Below are 18,819 nucleotides of genomic sequence, written 5' to 3' on the forward strand. Positions count from 1 at the left end.
ATTTGTTATGTTAATGTTAATGTCGCCAGTGAATACCATGCATGGACCAATATTAATGGATTGCATGACGCCATGTAACGAGTTAATGAAGTTATCGCTGTTTCTGAAGGAAGGAGACCTATATAGGCCTAATACAGTTATGATATTTGGAATATTTATCAGTACGCATTCGGCGTCGTCGATTGAAGGTTCCGAAATTTTCGGTGACCAAGTATCTTTCACGTACACAACAACACCACCAGCTCTATTAATATATTTTGTAGTGTGATGTGCTCTATACCCTTCAATCTGGTATATTAATGAAATCTCGGTCAGCCAGCATTCCGTCAGCACAATTACGTCAGGATCAATATTTAATCTCTTGATCACAGTCATGAAGCTATAGAAATTACGACTAAGACTACGAATGTTAAATGTTATGATTTTATAATTGTGTTTATGAATAATGTTATACGCATCCTCTGCAGTGTCTATTAGGTGGCATTTTATTGCAAAATCGTTATCAATGCATTCTATAATGTCAAGTGTCGTCATAGTTTATAGTTATCTTATGTATTGATGGTAAATGCAATAAAGAATGTCCGAAAAATGCCTTTTTTATATGCAATAAGAGAACCAGACATACGAACGACTGCAAGGGATAATTATGTATTTTGACAATACGAGTGATAAGATGTTTACTGAGTGTGGAGTAAATAAGAAGAATGTATTGGTTTTTATTAACTGATGTTAAGTATGTTTGACTGTAGAATCTCGTAATTATGTGTGTATTGAATGTAAGTGATGTGTGTATTTTTGACTGTGAGTACGTATTTAGAACAACCAAAAGTAATGAATAACAACATAGTTCAAACAAAGGTAACAAGCAAAAATAGGTGAACAAATAATTTGAAAACATGCAAACCAGTAAGTTAATTGAGCAAATCAATAAATTAATTAAGCGTTTCACGTAAAGGTAATGTTGCCGGGGATATTCCAACATGTTTGTCCAGATCTTCAAAGGATTGAATACGTGTTGCTGGGTATCTGTTATTGTCATTGTCTTCGAGCTTTTTGATATATATGTGCCCATTTCGCAGCCAGAGAGATAGTTACCTATTATCTTATTTGCTTAAAGTCAACGTACTTTTTGATATTATTAGACAGTGTTTCAGATTATAGTTTCAAATAAAACTAGAAATGAAGAAACGATTATTTTTTGTGTTATTTAACAGACAATAATCTGATGGTTAGAAAATATTTTATTCCTCCCGAGAAAACTTCGAAAAACCGGTGTTTTCTATACCTTTAGTTCCAAGAAGAGACGCCGAAATAAAGTCAGGATAGAACTTATTTTTGCAACGAAAAAATACACGAGGTTTTAGGAACAATTTTTAGATCTCCCATATGCGGTTTATATGGAACAAAAAGAATATCGCAATGGTACTGAAAAACCACTCTAAACTAATCCATTTAGAAGCTAAAACATTTTCTGCGAATATCCATATAGGTAGTTTGAAACCACTGGAAATATAAAAATTCAATTTAGCGTCGACACTCATTTATACGGCGGCGATATCCAGCATGATTCACACCGTACGCACTGGAAAAAATATCAACCGCCCACCCGAAGTTCATTGGCAAACAATTTGACCGTATTCCAAAGCGTTACCGACACTTGGCGGGGTAAAAAAATGGATATAGGCTAGCCGACATCGCACGCACGGGAAACACGGTAGCTTCCGCTCGCACGCCAAATAAAATTCACCATCCCGATAGGACATCAATGTGCGATACCATACGGTACCCCATACACTTACAGACAAATTACAATGCACACGCTCCGAATATTCGACATTATTGCGTAAACTCGGCCCACATTGTTCACAGCAACGTAGTTCCGAACGTCCGTGTCGCTCGTAAATCACGAAGGTAATTTAAATTTTGTCATTAGAGCTAAACTTATGTTATTTTGCACCAAAACGTGCACCTGTGGTGAGAGATAACATGTGGTATAAATCAAAGCAATGGCATATGAAAAGGAAATTCGTTGCAGTCAACGCATACAATTGCAATTCTCCAAAAATTAGGTTGCGGAATTAAAATGCAAGCTGCAAAATACCAGAGTCCAATTTGGTCGAAAATAGCTAGTTTTATTTGCGTGTAAACAGCAGAAAGGCTGTATTTAATCGCTTCATTTAACGGTGTTCCCGTGTGCGCGGCCGCGAGTGTACAATACATGCGGGTTGGGTGCGCTGCGTTTTATAGCCAAGCCATGTATCAAAGTTTCGCGAGCGGTCTGAATATCTACCAAGAGTCAGGACCTCCCGTCGACAATACACGACCAGACTTTACGGCGAAAATTCGCAAACTTTGTTTAAAATTAGTTTGTGTATACCTTTCTAGTGGGTCGTTACAGAAAGACACGATTGTGCTCGGCGCTCGCTAACGTTGGCTTAGAACAACGAGATTTTGTTACTGCGAGAAGTGTCCGCGATACCATCTTTTCTTGGTACAAACGACATTATTGTAAACCTAATCTGAGAACAGAAATATGAAAAACCAGACAATAAAAGTTTGCTACCGTTGAAATATAAACTGCTATCTCTTTTGTTGTTTGATAACAGGACTCAGCTTATTTGTTTAAGGACAGATTGTGTTACGAATAGAGTCCAAAAAATATGGGCCTCATGCCCATTTTTACCGACATATACCTAAATTTAGGGCTCGCCTAAGAGCATTTAGGGAACACTTAATACGAATTTCGTTTTCACCAAAGTTTAAGTGTCCCTTACACCTTGAAGTAATGGGGGAGCCCTTATTCTAAGTGACACTTAGATAGGGAAACGTTAAGAAATTGTTGGTGAAAACGGGCATTAGACTACTAGAAGACAATTTGAAGACCAACTTAGAACCAACTTAGAACTAGGTCTTGTAAAGTAAGTTAATCTTAATAAGACAAGTTGAGATTAATTAAAATGATTCCCGGTCTTCTTCTCGAAATATTAAACAGAACAAAAGATGCCGAGTTAAGATACAATTTATTCGGATACGAGGCAACTTGGATGTTATTCCCTGAGAGATAGAATTCAGGCCGCGTTTAGACAATATAGGCGTTGTTGTAAGATGGTAGGAACTGTAGGAAAACACCAGCGAAAAAGCAAGCGCTTGAAGTGATGTAGTCACAATTTGAGTCGTTTCATCAGAATTACTGAGCTAGGTAATCTTCACAAAACATCATTTTAGTCGGTGAAGGCAAATTATATTCCTGTGTAAATGTGGAATGAATTAGTTTTATGATTTCTTACTTATCTTCATTAGGAACTTCTCGATAAATTAGTAACTTATCATTTTTTTTTTACCTAAAGTTTGACAGGTAAAAGAAATATTTCCCTCCGTTTAAAAAACAAAGATGTCTTTAAGCCGCAAAACATTACATAAATCAAAAACACGGATAATGAGATTTTATAGCGATTTATGTTTAAAGTTTGTTATAAGAACATCAATGAGATACCGTTTAAAGATACTGAGAGGTACTCATATTTCATGGACGTTAATTTTAGATATAAATTCATTCTTCTCATAAATATCCAGATTTAACTTTAATTAAACAAAGATTGAGAGGATATTTATCTCTCTTTGTTATAAAATAATATCTTTCGAAAATATAACTGATAGAACATTTGATCATTCTCTCGAGGAGCTCCGATAAATCATCAAGAAAATCTAAAAACAATTCACGTATAACACGATTCCAGTTTCCCCGAGTATATAGCGAAGCCACAAAATGAGATTACCAAACGGTTCGCAGTACACTCGAATACGTTGGCCAGTTTTATGATTACGACTGTTGCACTAAATAAAACCGTAATACGTTTTTCCATCTATCAAAAAGCAAATACACTTTATGTCGACGCCGTAGGGTAGAAGTTTATTCAAACTATTTATTTCTAGAGTGAAATAGCTCAGCTAGCAGTAAAAATCGCATTATCCAAACAGGCATAAAGTAGAAACACAATGTATGAACAGGTTTTAAATAAAACCGTTGTTTGAATAATAAATCTAAAAACCTCAAAACTCGTATTTATACACACAATTGCATTGTTGTGGATGCACACAGTTTTCTTGGAATTAAAATCTCGATAAACTTTTGACTTCGCGACCCGTATAATAGTCTACATACGTGACGCATATGTTATGTGCAATTTCGGACGCAAGTCTTTTCACAAAAGCTAACCTCGGTGCATGAAATGAAGATCTGTAAACCTAATGAGACAACTTTCAGCCAATTCAAATGTGGATCACACAAACTACCCGTGGCACCCAACAGTTTAGGTAACGAGTTCGTCGACCCCTCACAAAATATAAGCACATTGTACTCGTACATTGTAGGCAACCTAAGCGAAATTTATCCTATATTGTCGAAGTTCATCCATAATGAAACTGCTATCCTGACGTGGCGCGTGTTTTCTTTGTACCAGCGTATAAAAGGGCCCCTCTTTGATCCTCCCAGTTCGGCCGAGGACCAGTGCCAACAATTCGAACTATTCAAGATAAAAGGGGTTTAACTAAAAATAGGTAGGTACAGGATTTTCAGACAGTACAAGGATGAAGGCAGGCTTTGTTAAGGAGCGTAAGTAACGAGACGTTTTTGTTGAGATAGACGAGGTTTTATCAGAATTGCTCAGTCAAGCACAAGTTGAAATCTTTATTGAGAATATCGTAATTGCAATAAATAACGTTGGCGATAAAACGGGGCGTACAACATCAATAATTCATCCGAGCCACCAATAAAAGTTGAACACGAAATGAGTTTTAAAAATTCTCCAATTTTGTATTGTACTTTTTTGAGATTAAAACTTTCCAGACTTAAATTGGGATTACTTAAATTTTAAGGAACGTAAATATGCTGATGGCATTAGACCACATTATATGCCAACGTTATTAAAATGTTGCTCTTAGATATAATTAGTTAACGAAGAAACTTCAATCAGTGATGCTAAAACTTCGATCCTTACGTATAACCTAATAGCGTTATAATATTATCTTGAGTGCAATCATCGTTAAAGAAAATGGTGATGTCGTGATAAATAGATTAAATCTACATAGCTGTGATGTAAATTGAATTATTATTAAGTATTTGCAATAAGTGGTAAAAAGCTAATGAATGAATACTAAGAAACTGGTCAAGGAATTCTGAAACAGGATCACAGACAAAGACAATCGAATAATATACAAGAATCATCACATCAAACGACTTTTTTTTATAAATGTAGAAATTAATAAAATATTTGAAAATACGAGTGCAAAAATAAAAAAGGGGAAACAGGAATGCCACCATAAACACCGGTTCTTGGCACGGTTATCCGGCTAGCGAGGTACATTTTGCACTTACTTGCGGCCAAACGAAAATAGGGCAGGGAATTTCTCAACGGCAATTTAGCAGCAAACACCATATTGCGTAGAATTTGTCCTTACAATAAATAAAAGGAAAATACGGTCGTGCCAGTGTGTCGTGTTAAGTTGATTAATTTTGAACTGATTAAATCTCTCTCTACCATATGCGGAAGAATTCATTACGAAGCTACTGCTATCTGTATATTTTATTAGTAGAATTACTGATACCCCACCCGGAAAAAACCGGACACATTTGATTCTAATTTACAAGCAACATTACCTACTATCCAGTTTCATCAAAATGCGTTCATCCATTTCCTTTCATTGAAGGAGAATCGAACAAACACGCAAACACGTGCAAATACTCATACATGTACTTTCGTCTTCGTAAAAGTACATGACCAAACTAATTTGAACTAATTTAATTACTCGGGTTAGTTCCATACACTCTCAATCCAGCCTAAACTTCCTCCATAAGATTAACGCTTTATCAAACGTTCTCACGTTGCACTCTTCTTACATAACCTGTGCTTAAACTTAGCGCGTTCCTACAAATTACCTCGTTCATGAAGCTTCAAGCTAATTGTCATATTTACTCCCGGGCAAACTTGTTCCCGGGCTCACTTACTTCCACGAAATTAGTCTTCTCAAATACTTCCGGGTGTAACCTTCCACTTAATCTGTTGGTCGGTTTAACTTACTTACTTACCTCAAATTATGTAAACCTGAATTTTGGCGTTATATTATAAGATGTAAGTTGAGATGGAATTTTGCGTCTCTCGTCTGTAATCTCTTTTGTAATCGAAGGACGACGATAGAGGTTGTGGATCATTCAAAAAATAATCCATTTTATTTATAGAGTTTCATAAAATGTGACTTAAATTGTTTTTAGCCATTAGAAACTGTCTAAGCCTATCAAAAGTAAATTGTGGTGGTTTACCATGAATAAGATTGCGTTCAATTAAATTTGTTTACCAGCTAAATTGTAGACTATTTTACAAGCTCTTTATCCATTAACGTCCCAGAAATAACCACGGCGTATATAAAAGAAATTCGTTATTTATTATTCATACCTATAGTTGACGAACACACGGAAATAGAACGATGTATCGTAATTAATCAAATAGATTATCAGCATATACAAATATGACGTAAAAAAGACACAAAAAAATGGTCGTAAAATAGGTCAAATGTAACAAAAAAGTATGAAGTTCCGTACAGCCTTGAATGAAGCCACAAAACGTGTTAGTATGATGTCAACAAAAAGTGGAAAGTGTAAATAGAATGAAAGAGCGAACGAATGCAACGTCACGACCGCGTGATATTGACACAATATATTTCCCTTAGAAAGTTTTCTATGTAATACACATTTTAGTCATTCATCGCTTGCCCTTTCAATTCTATGGCCGACAGTTTGTCGATTAAAATAAATGATATTGCTACTACGTGTACTAAACACGCGTTAATTTGACATGGAAATTGTTTGTTTTTTTTACCTTAATTTAAATGTCACATTTTTTCAATTAAATTTTTTGTTTTTTCAGTTTAAGATGTTTTCTATTATTTTTCTTAAGAGGAATTTTGTTCTAATTTAAGACTGATATAAAAGCATGTAGGTAGGCAAGGAGGGAGACATAGGTAACAACGATGAAAAATCAAGACACAACGATCAATGTTCAGTAAGTTCTATGGTTTGAGGAAATATATCCTTTATTTAAAAAGCCTGCAACGTATTATCGTGAACATGCATTTCCTAAGCAAACATTAACAACTTCCTCAGAATGACAAACAGTCTACACGTATGTTTTTTATTACAGTATTTCCTTCACCGGTCAACTGAAAATTACTACACTTATTTGTGAATGAAAACAAATTGTATGCAATGAGTATTATGGCTGTGCAACCTGCAATAATGGCTGTCGACTGTAATTGCAATGGTGATGGTAATGCAATGGCCTGTATTAATTGTGTGGAAAGCAGAGAAATAATTATTAAATAAAAATTTATGTGCGTTCTTTTCTTTCAAAATTATGTATAGGAAACTAAAGATTAATAATTAGGGACCCAAAATATTCTACAATCAATGTTCGGATTACACGATTACCAATTTCGAGAGTATTTTTATCTTCTTCATCTTCCATTATCTTACAAATTATAGTTCGGCCATTCAGAGAATGCGTTCCTGACACGTCGCGATTGAACTGACGACGTAACTACATTCATTGATTATTGATATAATAATGTTGTTTTAATGCTCCTCAATTGTTAAAACGGTAAACAACCAGCAAAAATATTTTTATCGTAACTGCAACGCCATTGCAAAGTTACGTCGTCAGTTCAATCGCGACGTGTCAGGAACGCATTCTCTGAATGGCCGAACTATAATGATACATAAGTTGATATACACTACATACCTACTTAATTTTGTTTTACTGCACACTTATGTAAAATCTTCTCGAGCAAAGTTATAAATGATAAGAACAGATAAGCAAGTAGCTTTTTTAGCCTCGATATGAAAATAAATATTTACGAGAAACCGTTTGGATGATCGCTTCGAGAGTATAGAAAACCAGCAATATCTAAACATGAAGGTAGGTGCAACTTGTAAAGTTTGGGTGCCTGATCAACATACATGAAAAAATCGACAGCATCGACCAGTGATGCGATCGTATCGGTGAAATTGGACAGCTTTTGCAGATTCCGTTTTCATATTTACCCGTTTAACAGGCGTGCGTGTGAATTTTACCTGAAATTAGAAAAGGCAAATTAAGTTTTTGGGTTAAACAAAATCAACTTAAGCAACATGAATAAAAACATGATAAAAATTATTGTGTTTGTCTATTTATCCCTATTCACACACAATAAGCTAAATGTCATGAATAACTAGTAGTTATGGTGCAATCCGTAAAGGTAGGCAATCATCAAAAAATATATATCCACACAAATATATAGTAAAGAGATTGTAATTATCGATTCGTCATCCTACTTACAAAAGTGCAAACGATTTAGTGTTGAAGTTCAATATTTTTCGATAGATTTCCAAATATAGAATCATTGTGAGCTGACACAATAACTATCGCTATTAGAATCGTACCCTTCGCTGACCTTTCCATCTACTATTATAATATTTTCTCCTTTTCATATCTAACATCTAGGGGTACAATCACATAGCAATCATGGAAATTTAAAAACATGACACAACACATTTATTTCATCAGAAAACGTCACATATTTTCACGCGCCGAATGGAAATCTATAGATACGTTCGGATACCGTCCAATTTCGTGCAAAACAACGTTCGAGTACTCAAGTACCGTGAGCAAGCAACGCTATTATGCTAAACGGAATAACAGAGGTATTGGCGAGTGCTGTGAAGTCCACGCGTCCGTGATGAGATGACGTTCGTTTTACGAGGGACCGTTCGCAACCTGACTGGATTCCTGACACAAAACAACTGACTGTTGTTTAAGCTTTTGTTTTATTGTCAAGAACGTGAGGTGTGATGTCGTGATAAAATTGTTATGCACACTGTATCAAGTTGTGATGGGTCAGCGAATAGAAAACAGTTACTACTTCGGAGTATTGTTTTTATTGGTTTGTCTCGTGAAATCGTCAGACTCAATACATGAAGAGAAGATTGACATTTATATAGAATTATAATACTTTTTTTTTTTAATTCTAACCTTATATCAAAAGAGGTTCAATCAGGGCTATTATTTTTAATTTTATTCCTATCTTCTAAGATACTCTACCCAACTCTAGTCGGAGTTGGGGCAACTACGTCAGAATTCAACAAGAAAGTAGCAGACACATAAAATCTTGGTCTCTGACAATTATAATAAGAAGTTGTTTGTTTGTATGAAATGTTATTATTGCAGTTTGAAGAGCTCTACGCGAGGAATATTGCAGTTATACCGACTGTGAAATGGAAAACTAACTAATATGATAATGTCACTTGCTTAAACATAGGTATAACTTAGATGGAACCAGAAGTTAGTATTTTGTGTGCTAAATTCCTTTTATTAATCATTTACTATGCTGAACTTGAATAGAAAATTGACTGGTAAAATATTTTTGTCATATTGAGAAATCTCTACGATGCCAATTTGAAAAAAAAAACATTAACAAGTTCTTTAAACTAGACGACACATTAAAACCTCTATTTACATACTTAAAAAAATGTAGTGCCATTATTAGTAATACAAAGGTTGAGTGGCTCCAAAATGAGCGAGTTCCAATAAGCCTCAGGTTTGATGCACCAAAATTTGTGACGTCACATTTCTGAGCGGTGCGGGAGCCCGGTACAATTTGGTTAGGGCCGTGCAACGGTGTCGGCCGACCAATAGTGCGTCGCGAGCGAACCTGCTAATCCCATTTTTGTTAACTCGATTCCGTGTCCGAGTTGGACATTCGGTTTTGTTTCTTAATCGATTTATTCGGTTGTTAATTTGGGAGTTTTTAGGCCTTGTGGATAGATTAATTAAGTATTTTACAGTTTCTATTTAGATTTTAGGGACAAACTGCGATCACATGATCATGACATCACATGCTCGCCAAAACACTGTATTATTTCAACTATCGAATCTCTCAACCTTTTTACCAACCAGTAAGTAATAAAAAAAGTTTCACGCATACATAACCATTACATAAGTACACAACAGTCATTTACAAGCCCAATGTCATACTTACGTATGTAATAATAGTGCAATTGAAGGAATCGCAAGACCGCAACGGTTAACCCACATCAGCGGGTATCAAGGCGAACCGCTGTGTCGTCTCTGACACTTATGAGTTGCTAAACTTTGTGTGGATGTATGTAAATTAAATTCTCATCTGCCTAGCCTTTTCCCAACTATTCATATAAACTGTAACTATATTGGGGTTTGCTTCTAGTCTAACTGGATACAGCTGAGTATCACATTATATGTATGTATAACATGGAACGACAGCCTATAGGACCCTCAATCCAATCCAACCTAGGCAATTCAACACCCCTTGATAAGACAGGTTGTCAGAGGGGTTGTTCTGTCTTAGTGGGTTCTGACTACCCGTTACGACTCACAAAACGTTCAAATGAAAGGCATATAGGATTCCAAAATAGGGAGGAGTTCATCATCAAAAGATGGTCACCCATCCACAGACCAACCGCGCCAAGAGTTGCTTAACCTTACGATCAATTGACCCGTGTGACCCTTACTTAGCGACGAGCTGTTAAACATAACTTAAAGCCAATTATATAAAACATAAAGATGATGTTCTCAAGGTGTAATGCACTTAATACCTTGGCCTACAAAGCTAAGAAGTGTGTCGGCCAAGGTTTGCTAAATTTTTCGGTAGTTGCGTGACCACTTATGACATAACAAAATGGCTGTCTGTGATTTTAATTGCTGTTTAAGAAATGCATTTCTCAATATTAAAGCTACAAAAATAAATACAAAATAATTACTCGAAGTGATTTTTTTGTGTTTAATTTGTCGTTGTGTCATGAGATTAAGGTAAGCTCCTAATTAAACTCGAATTGAAAGTTTTATTATTTTTTTTTAATAGCCATAGATAAAGGCCACACCATCAAACATATCGCGCTTAAAATAGCCATTATTAAACTTCAATTACAGAAGCTTAAAAATCTTGCTTCACAAAATCAACAACATAAATCCGATATTGGTAGTAAAATCAATAATATAATTTATCAATTGCAGACATCACTAATGGGACACTGAACGATTATGTAATCATTTATGATCCATGCAATGTTTGTTTACTCTAAATATTTAGGTAGGTAGTATTTACGTATCTAATCATAATTAACAAATTACTTCTATGTTGAAATTAACTTGAATATTATTAGAATTAGTGCAAATTAACTCGGACTAAATTAGTAAGCAAAGCAATTGTGGTAGCGATTTGATTAAAAAAAATTATAAGAACAAGTGTGATAGCCATATATTAATTTTTCGCCACAACACGCTGGATTTATAATATTTCTTCAAAAGTACCATACCTACATGTGAACAAGTAACAAATTACCTGAACATAACAAGACTTATCATGAACAAATACTTGGAAAATCCTTGTGGTTGCACTTTCGTAAACCCCTAAATATGCATAAACTATGTACCTCTAAATATGAACTTAAAGTTTGCCCCTAAGCGGTGTCTTTGCATACTCGCGTTGTTTGTTAAGTCAACGTGTCAAAACTTTGTGCTAATACACAGATTACGTTCGACAGTGTAAATGAACGGAGTATGGTATGGAGTAACTGATTTTGTGTTCATAATAGAATCATTTTGAATGAAGTAACATTTCCTATATTCTAAATCGATTATATCCTAAAACTCCAATCCTAAAAGGGTTTATTTAAAATCTAAATTATACTGGTGTGTTTTTATTATCTACCTGTAAAAGTACAGATTACAGTTTGCAACGACTAAATAAGCGAATAAGATATTGTTTAGTCTATGAAGAGATCCTCTAATTCAACTATTTAGCATACTTACAAATAGTTTTGTTTATTAAATTGCAGGACGAAGCTACTTATCATTTTGTTTCGTACCTAGTAATTGAACCTATCAGCCTAGACAGGTCTAACTAACAATTAAAGACGACCCCTGCGTAAGAACCCTTCTTCACTTCAGATCCTCATTTTCCTGTCAAAATGTAGCTTGTAGGTAGGCACCGAAAGTAAACAATGACGTCACACTTTAGTAGCAACACCGGCAATAACCAAATATGAATAGTTAGCTTACGAAGAGTAAGTTTCACTCAATACAAATTGTATTTTAACCTTACATTAATAAGGTTGAAATTGGCAGAACTTTCACTTGAGTTTCGTTTGTTTTGTGGTTAAGTAGTAGTAAACTTATACTTGCGAATAATGTGATGGAGGTGGTTTCATTTTGAATTTTGTGGTTCACCTGTGTTATGTAGGAGTAATTTGTAATAGAATAGGTAATACATACAACTTTATGTAACAAGCAGGATTAATACAAAAATCGACTTTAAGAAAAAAACTACCATTACATGTATTTCATTCTATTAAAATCATCACAAATTGTATCAAAGATTACTTGTACTAAAACCACGACCTTATTTCTAAGCACGAACAAAGCTGTAAATAATCTAGACCTGACAAAATAAGTGACTCCAGACCCACACTTACAGTCTATCCAAATATGAGCAAATAATTTAGACTTTCAACTGTGGGAAATGGGTAAATACAGTGCAGGCAAGCGATAGGCGGTAACTAACGTTTACAGCTAACATAGCATCTTGTCTGTGGCAATCTTTGGACTGCTTTCAACGTATTTTGAGATGTTCAAACTAGTTCTCTGTAGCTATCCGTATTCTCGCCAATACTTCGATACGTAAGGCTGTATCTACACTGGAGAGGATTGCAGGATTTATGTGTTTAAAAACATGGTTTTAATAATAGTTGAGAGCAATGAATTTGTATCAGTTTTGAAACTCGAATTCGGTGATTGAGAGGATAACAATTTATTACGAAGTCTGTATAACGCACATCACCATTTACTAAGTAAACTAAAGACTAGCTATATACCTACCAACGTAGAACACCCAAAACACCTTAATTTATTCATCCCTTTTTCATTTACCCTGGACACACACACACATACAAACAAACACCCATCAAACCGCTGAATACTTTATGCCTGTACATATTCATAGTATCCACACACTACGGGTCGTCGGTCCAAGCTCCTTGACCCACTAAATTCTTGGACAATAACAGCGTACATTGCTCACGGCATCTCCATTAAGTCGACAATACCGCGGATGCGTACCTGATCCTAACATAATATATGTGCTTAACTTAGGCGTTTGTCTATTGTGAGGTTACGGTATTAACCCGTTAGGATAAGCTTGATTTTGAGGTTAGAGAATAGAATTGGGGAATGGTGTCAATTTAAATTTTCGTTAAATTATGAACTATAACATTAACAGCACTTCGCAGAGAAAGTTACGTAAAAATATTATACAAGGTGTTGATTTGCATTTGTGCCATACTTCAGGATGAGGACATACAATACGTTAATAATCGATTGGAATTACAGTAGACGGGAAATAGCTAATATGCACTGCTTTTTTTGTCATTGTAATGTCGTAGTATTTCAGAAGTAATCCAATTTTATGAATGAAATTTATGAATAATCGTTGCGTATGCTTTGTGTTTGCGTTTGTGTGAGGGCGCAGCACGGTTTTAAGGCCAGTAACACACGCGCGAAGTTTAAATACGGCTAGATGACATTGACGGAATTCCGAAAAAAAAAATATTACGTACCAATTTTTTTGTTGATTTGGGTCGAGAATCAGTAGCATAATTACGTCCTTGAATATGGCACGAATGCAAATCAACAGCTTGTATAAATCAATCATCACCATTCGAAATTGATTAAATAATTCATGAATAATTAGGTTATTGGTGGCCTTAACAATAAGCACGACAGTGTTTCAATAATAATTTTTCCACTAAATGCTTTCCAAAAAAAATATTGATACTACACTTACACTCACATGTAAATTAAAAGAATACACGTGAACCAATCGAGCAATAAAACAAAAAAGTATAATGCTTAATGAGTGACGTAACCGTGCATTACAATCGGTTGCATCGGCGCTTGCGCAACATTCATATATGAGGTCGCGACACGCAGCCGCAACACTTGCAACTATTTACTACAACAAACAAATATGCAGTAAATCTATGGGTAAAGAAACTAGAAAGATCAAAAACCTCATTTCCAAAGGCGAGAGTCAAACTCGCGGACTTTAAACACCACCCAATTTTCATCTGCCTAAGCCTTTTCTTAACTAAGTTACGGTCTTCTTCCAGTCTAAAACGACACAGGATAGTAGCTACCAGATTATTACATAACAATAATAGCTTCAGCCCTTTTTAAGACCGACAGTCAGACTTTGTCGGTAGAGCCCAGCTTTTTTCGTTGCGGCTCCTTCCATTTACGCCTATCTAGCGCCAACTCCTGAACTTCCTTATACGTCACAACATTCACCTTCTCTTTAATTCTCATTCTCTTTCTCGTTTATGTTTGAACTCATACCATATAATTAAATAGTAATATTTTTTCCGATAAACGTTACCTTTGGATATACTGTACTTTATTTTGCCTTGGAATGTAAGAAGCGCGCGCGCAACCACACGCCATCGATTTTGAGTGCATTGTTAAGACATGTTGCACATACTACAAGATTATCGTCTGTGTGATAATTTTAATTACTGTCCATTGAAGTTTTATACTGTGTATATTAAATAATTGGAGGTATTGTAGCTTAGTTTCGCATGTTAAGACTATTATGAAATCTCTATTATGTAAAAGCACGCCATTAGTATCACCATAGTTTGGCTAAGCATATGCCTTTCATAGCATGTCCCTTTCCATCCATGTGATATTGTGGCTGATCCTTTCCTAAGAAATAAAGAATGCCTGCCTACTTAAGAAAGCATCACCATTATATAGCTTGCTTTTCCTCATCTAGGAATCTTGGTACCTATTTGTTTGCCATCTAACCAGATTCAACTACGTGGCTTGAGTCATAAAGAGGACCCATCAATTTTAGATCCTCTTCACTACCTACACAGCTAGCAAGATTACACGATTAATAAACAATAATCACCCGCTTTAGCAACAATAGTTACTAGGCAAACATAACCTGTCTACAGCCAACATACACCCATCAAATCACACACTTTACCGCGAATGAGCACGCGTACGTAACAATCATTACAATATCGAAGCGTGGGATAGCATTCGCCTGAATCACTCTTAATTGTACCTCGTTGTACCATCTGTCATTGTGGCGTAATTACTTTCGAATCTTGCGTCCGTAACGTGAAGCTTCCGAAAACCAGTGTTATTAATAATATGATCGTCAGTGTTTGTATGATTTATTGTAGTGGTAATTTGTTGGGGGAGGTGTTTTTGTAATCGAGAGTGTGTGGAACTGATAGGTATCATTTGCAATATGGTACATGAACACGTTCTGTTAAAAACGTATTTGTACATCACATTTTCAACACAAACGTGTTTTAATAACTCCCAAAACAAACACCCAAAAACTTATTTAACCACTTAAACAATAATTTTTAAACTTCATTAACGATATCGTATCATGTCATCGATGCAATACCGGATCTCTAAAACAGGCTATAAAGTTAAACCGCCTTATTCCCTTACGACACGATGATGCGAGGTCGTAAAGTATCGAAAGCCTTTAATGCGCCGTCATAAACGGGAAGACTGACTGTTCGAACACTTCGACAATTATCGAGAACCTACATACGTTGTTCCCTGTGTTAACCCACGATAAATTATCTTAATTAAAAGAATAAGTAAAAAATACTCTTGTGAGAAAACTCGAGCAATTTTTGTGTCCAGTATCCAGTATCCAGTCATTTTGCGGCGATAACATAAATTCACTTACTGCAAAAAAGACATCGTATTTATAATACGGAGGGGACGGGTTTACGGGTCACATCATATTATTTTATTTGCCGTAAAATATGAAGGGTTCTCAATAAGGTATAAATAAAGAATATAATTATAGGACCATAAACGGACGAAGGTATTCGCTCCGGACGATTGTAATTGGCTATTAATATTAATCTTCTCTTAAACAAGCATAAACCGGCATGCATCTACGGCTCGTCTTTTAATTAAATTGCTAAAGAATTTTAAAACAGATTTTATGTATTTTTATTATCTATTAGAGTCCAAATAAAATATTCGTTGGGATTTATAAAGAACTGGGCGTTTACTCCGATTATACCCACGTCCTGTGTAAACTACTTCGTGTACTGAAATATTAAATATCTGTGTATTGCAGATAGCGCCAACGCAAGGCGAAGGTTGTAGCTATCGCTGTCGTCCAAATTGGTTCAGCCGATTTACCTCGAAAGTTGACCAGAGAGACATATCTCTTTTCTTTGTTATCTGTCTTCATGATGAAAGTTGGCACTAAGCTACAGTAGCGAGGTGCAGTAAGGACTTAATGGGATTTCTTGCAGTATAATCTACTTAAAGCTCGTTAACTTCAGAATGTATGAAAAAAAACATAACTTCCAATTAGCTTCGAATTTAAGCATGTACATTCACCTGTCTTTATGTAATAACACATTCAAATTAATATTCTAACTCGCCAGTTGAGTTTCAAACGAATGCTAAAATAAACCATTTCATATGAAATTGTAGACATTTCTCTATGCGCTATGACAAATGGTCAGAGTTTAGATGCAAATTAAGTACATTTGCGACTTAAATAACAGTTCCATTGTATGAATGTACGTACGTATACATTGTTGGATACAGGAGAAAATATTGAGCGCTAGTTTAATGATATTTGAACACTAACTATGTTCACTCACACGCGTTGAATTTAGGTACTCAATTATTTACTTAATACTGTTTGAATATCTTCAGGATCTTAAAATAGGTCATCAGTTTGAGCTCGTATTGTTGAGACAAAATGGCAGCCTTGTCATTTATTAATATTTACCTATCCCTTTTGCTTTGTCCGTAATTACCCTTCAATGTAAACAAACAGTGCCCGCATAAAGGAAGCTAATCAATGTGAATGTAACATTCTCCATCCGTATCTCTGCATATTCCCGGATACATTATATTTGACATCACAGCAAACACACAAAAGGACTCCAACACAAACGATTATTTTCTAAACCGCTGAATCCGAGTGTAATGTGTTTGTTCACGACAGGTAATTACTTATAGCCCATATTGTATGCATTACGGCACATAGTTGCTATGTGTACCACTTGGCTGGTCAATTGGCACATATCGATAATGCCAAATGGCGTTTTCCTTACCAAATGGCATTATTATGCCATATGCAGCAGTTCGGGAGTGCATTGGTCGATCGCCAAGCGCCTGGAGGGAAACTCCAGGATCACTGCGACTGCACCAATTTATTGGTCTCCCTAATGTATCGGTGTATTATGGCGACGACGATTTCAGATATAATCAACGTGATAAATATCTCGGTTCTGCCTGTCTTTATTGTCTTATGGCGCCATAAATTTCCCTTATATTTCACGAAACTTATCCTCGCTTTGATAGAACCTTTCTGGCCATAAAAGAGTAATATTTTCTCATTTTTGCAAAATAAAACATTCTTGAGGAAGTATAGGTACTAAATATTTTATAAAGGATCGCTCCTTAATGGAGAGTCCTAGCGGATTACCCGTAATAGCCTCGGGCCTGTTGAGTTAATCTTAAAGGAATACATGTTACGATAGGATAACGCAATAATCTTTGATCGTGAGATAACTGAGAACCTATAAATACAATTCAACAGGTTGCCGATAAACTGACAGACCTTATTTAAATGTAATGAGACTTAGGTCATAATTTAGCGGGATTTTAGGTCGAGACTGCGAGGCAGTAATTTCGTTTGTATCACGCATCTAGATACAGAGTGGTCTGCGTGAAGCCCTTTCACCATTTCTCAGAGATAACGTACATGGTCCTTGGACAGCAAGCTCTTCAAGAAGTTAGGTTCATCTACAATATCTTTTCCTTGGAGAATGGCATTCCGGAAAAATGACGCGGAAAATGAGTAAAATATATTCAGAGGAACCAACCTTCTTGTGAAGCACCTACGATTTCAACTACAGCTCAAGTTTAATTTACCTAGAAAAGTAAATTATTGTCATTAAAAGAATCACACAATTTTCAAGTTAACTACTTAATCTTTACCTTGAAAAATACCCAACAAACTCAATCAAAAGCATCTAATTCCATTCTCGGAATATTTAATTGAAACTTTTAATACGCAACCAATAGACAGAACGTTGCCAAAACAATTTCACTACGCAATTACGAAAAATTCACAATAATAAATATCGAATAATGTACAAGTATGGAAAAACATGGCAATAAATTCTGTAGCTTGGGAACTATTTTTGACATTATTTAGGGCCCTAGTCGTAAAAAGGTTGTCGCACGCAAAAGTCCTTTGGAAATAAGTGTACCAGTTTCGTGACTAGAATCTGAAGTTGATAATGGTGGCATAATATGTTGGATGTTATTGTTGACCCCTAGGGCTGTGGGTGACTGTGGCCCAGTGCCCTATACCCGCACCATCCTATTGGGGCCTGGGAAAGGTAGAATAGCGTTTGCTTTCAAAATCTCACCGAGGCTTCGGTTTAATGAAGGTTGGTATTTATAAGTTACAATAGATTTTACATTGCTTTAGATTTTGTGTATCAAACATGATCCAAAATTACAGAATTTATCCAACATTTCATAGGAAACAATAATTATCAACACGGAATTCCAAAATAATCTCAAGACGGAATTTAATTAACTCGTCTAAATCACAGAAAAGTCGTAAAAAGATTGAAAACGCGCCGTCAAACAGCCTAAAAAGTGCTTACGGCTTTTTACACCCCCG

At 35.5% G+C, this 18,819-nt stretch overlaps 1 protein-coding gene across 4 annotated transcripts in view; it reads right to left on the reverse strand.

Moving 5' to 3' along the window:
- Window positions 1-18,819, reverse strand: part of LOC124637294 (putative polypeptide N-acetylgalactosaminyltransferase 9) — a 141,028-nt gene that overhangs the window by 61,907 nt on the left and 60,302 nt on the right. The gene's annotated exons all lie outside the window — the stretch shown is intronic.

This window comes from Helicoverpa zea, chromosome 16 (assembly GCF_022581195.2).
Source record: "Helicoverpa zea isolate HzStark_Cry1AcR chromosome 16, ilHelZeax1.1, whole genome shotgun sequence".
Classification (NCBI taxonomy): Eukaryota; Metazoa; Arthropoda; class Insecta; order Lepidoptera; family Noctuidae; genus Helicoverpa; species Helicoverpa zea.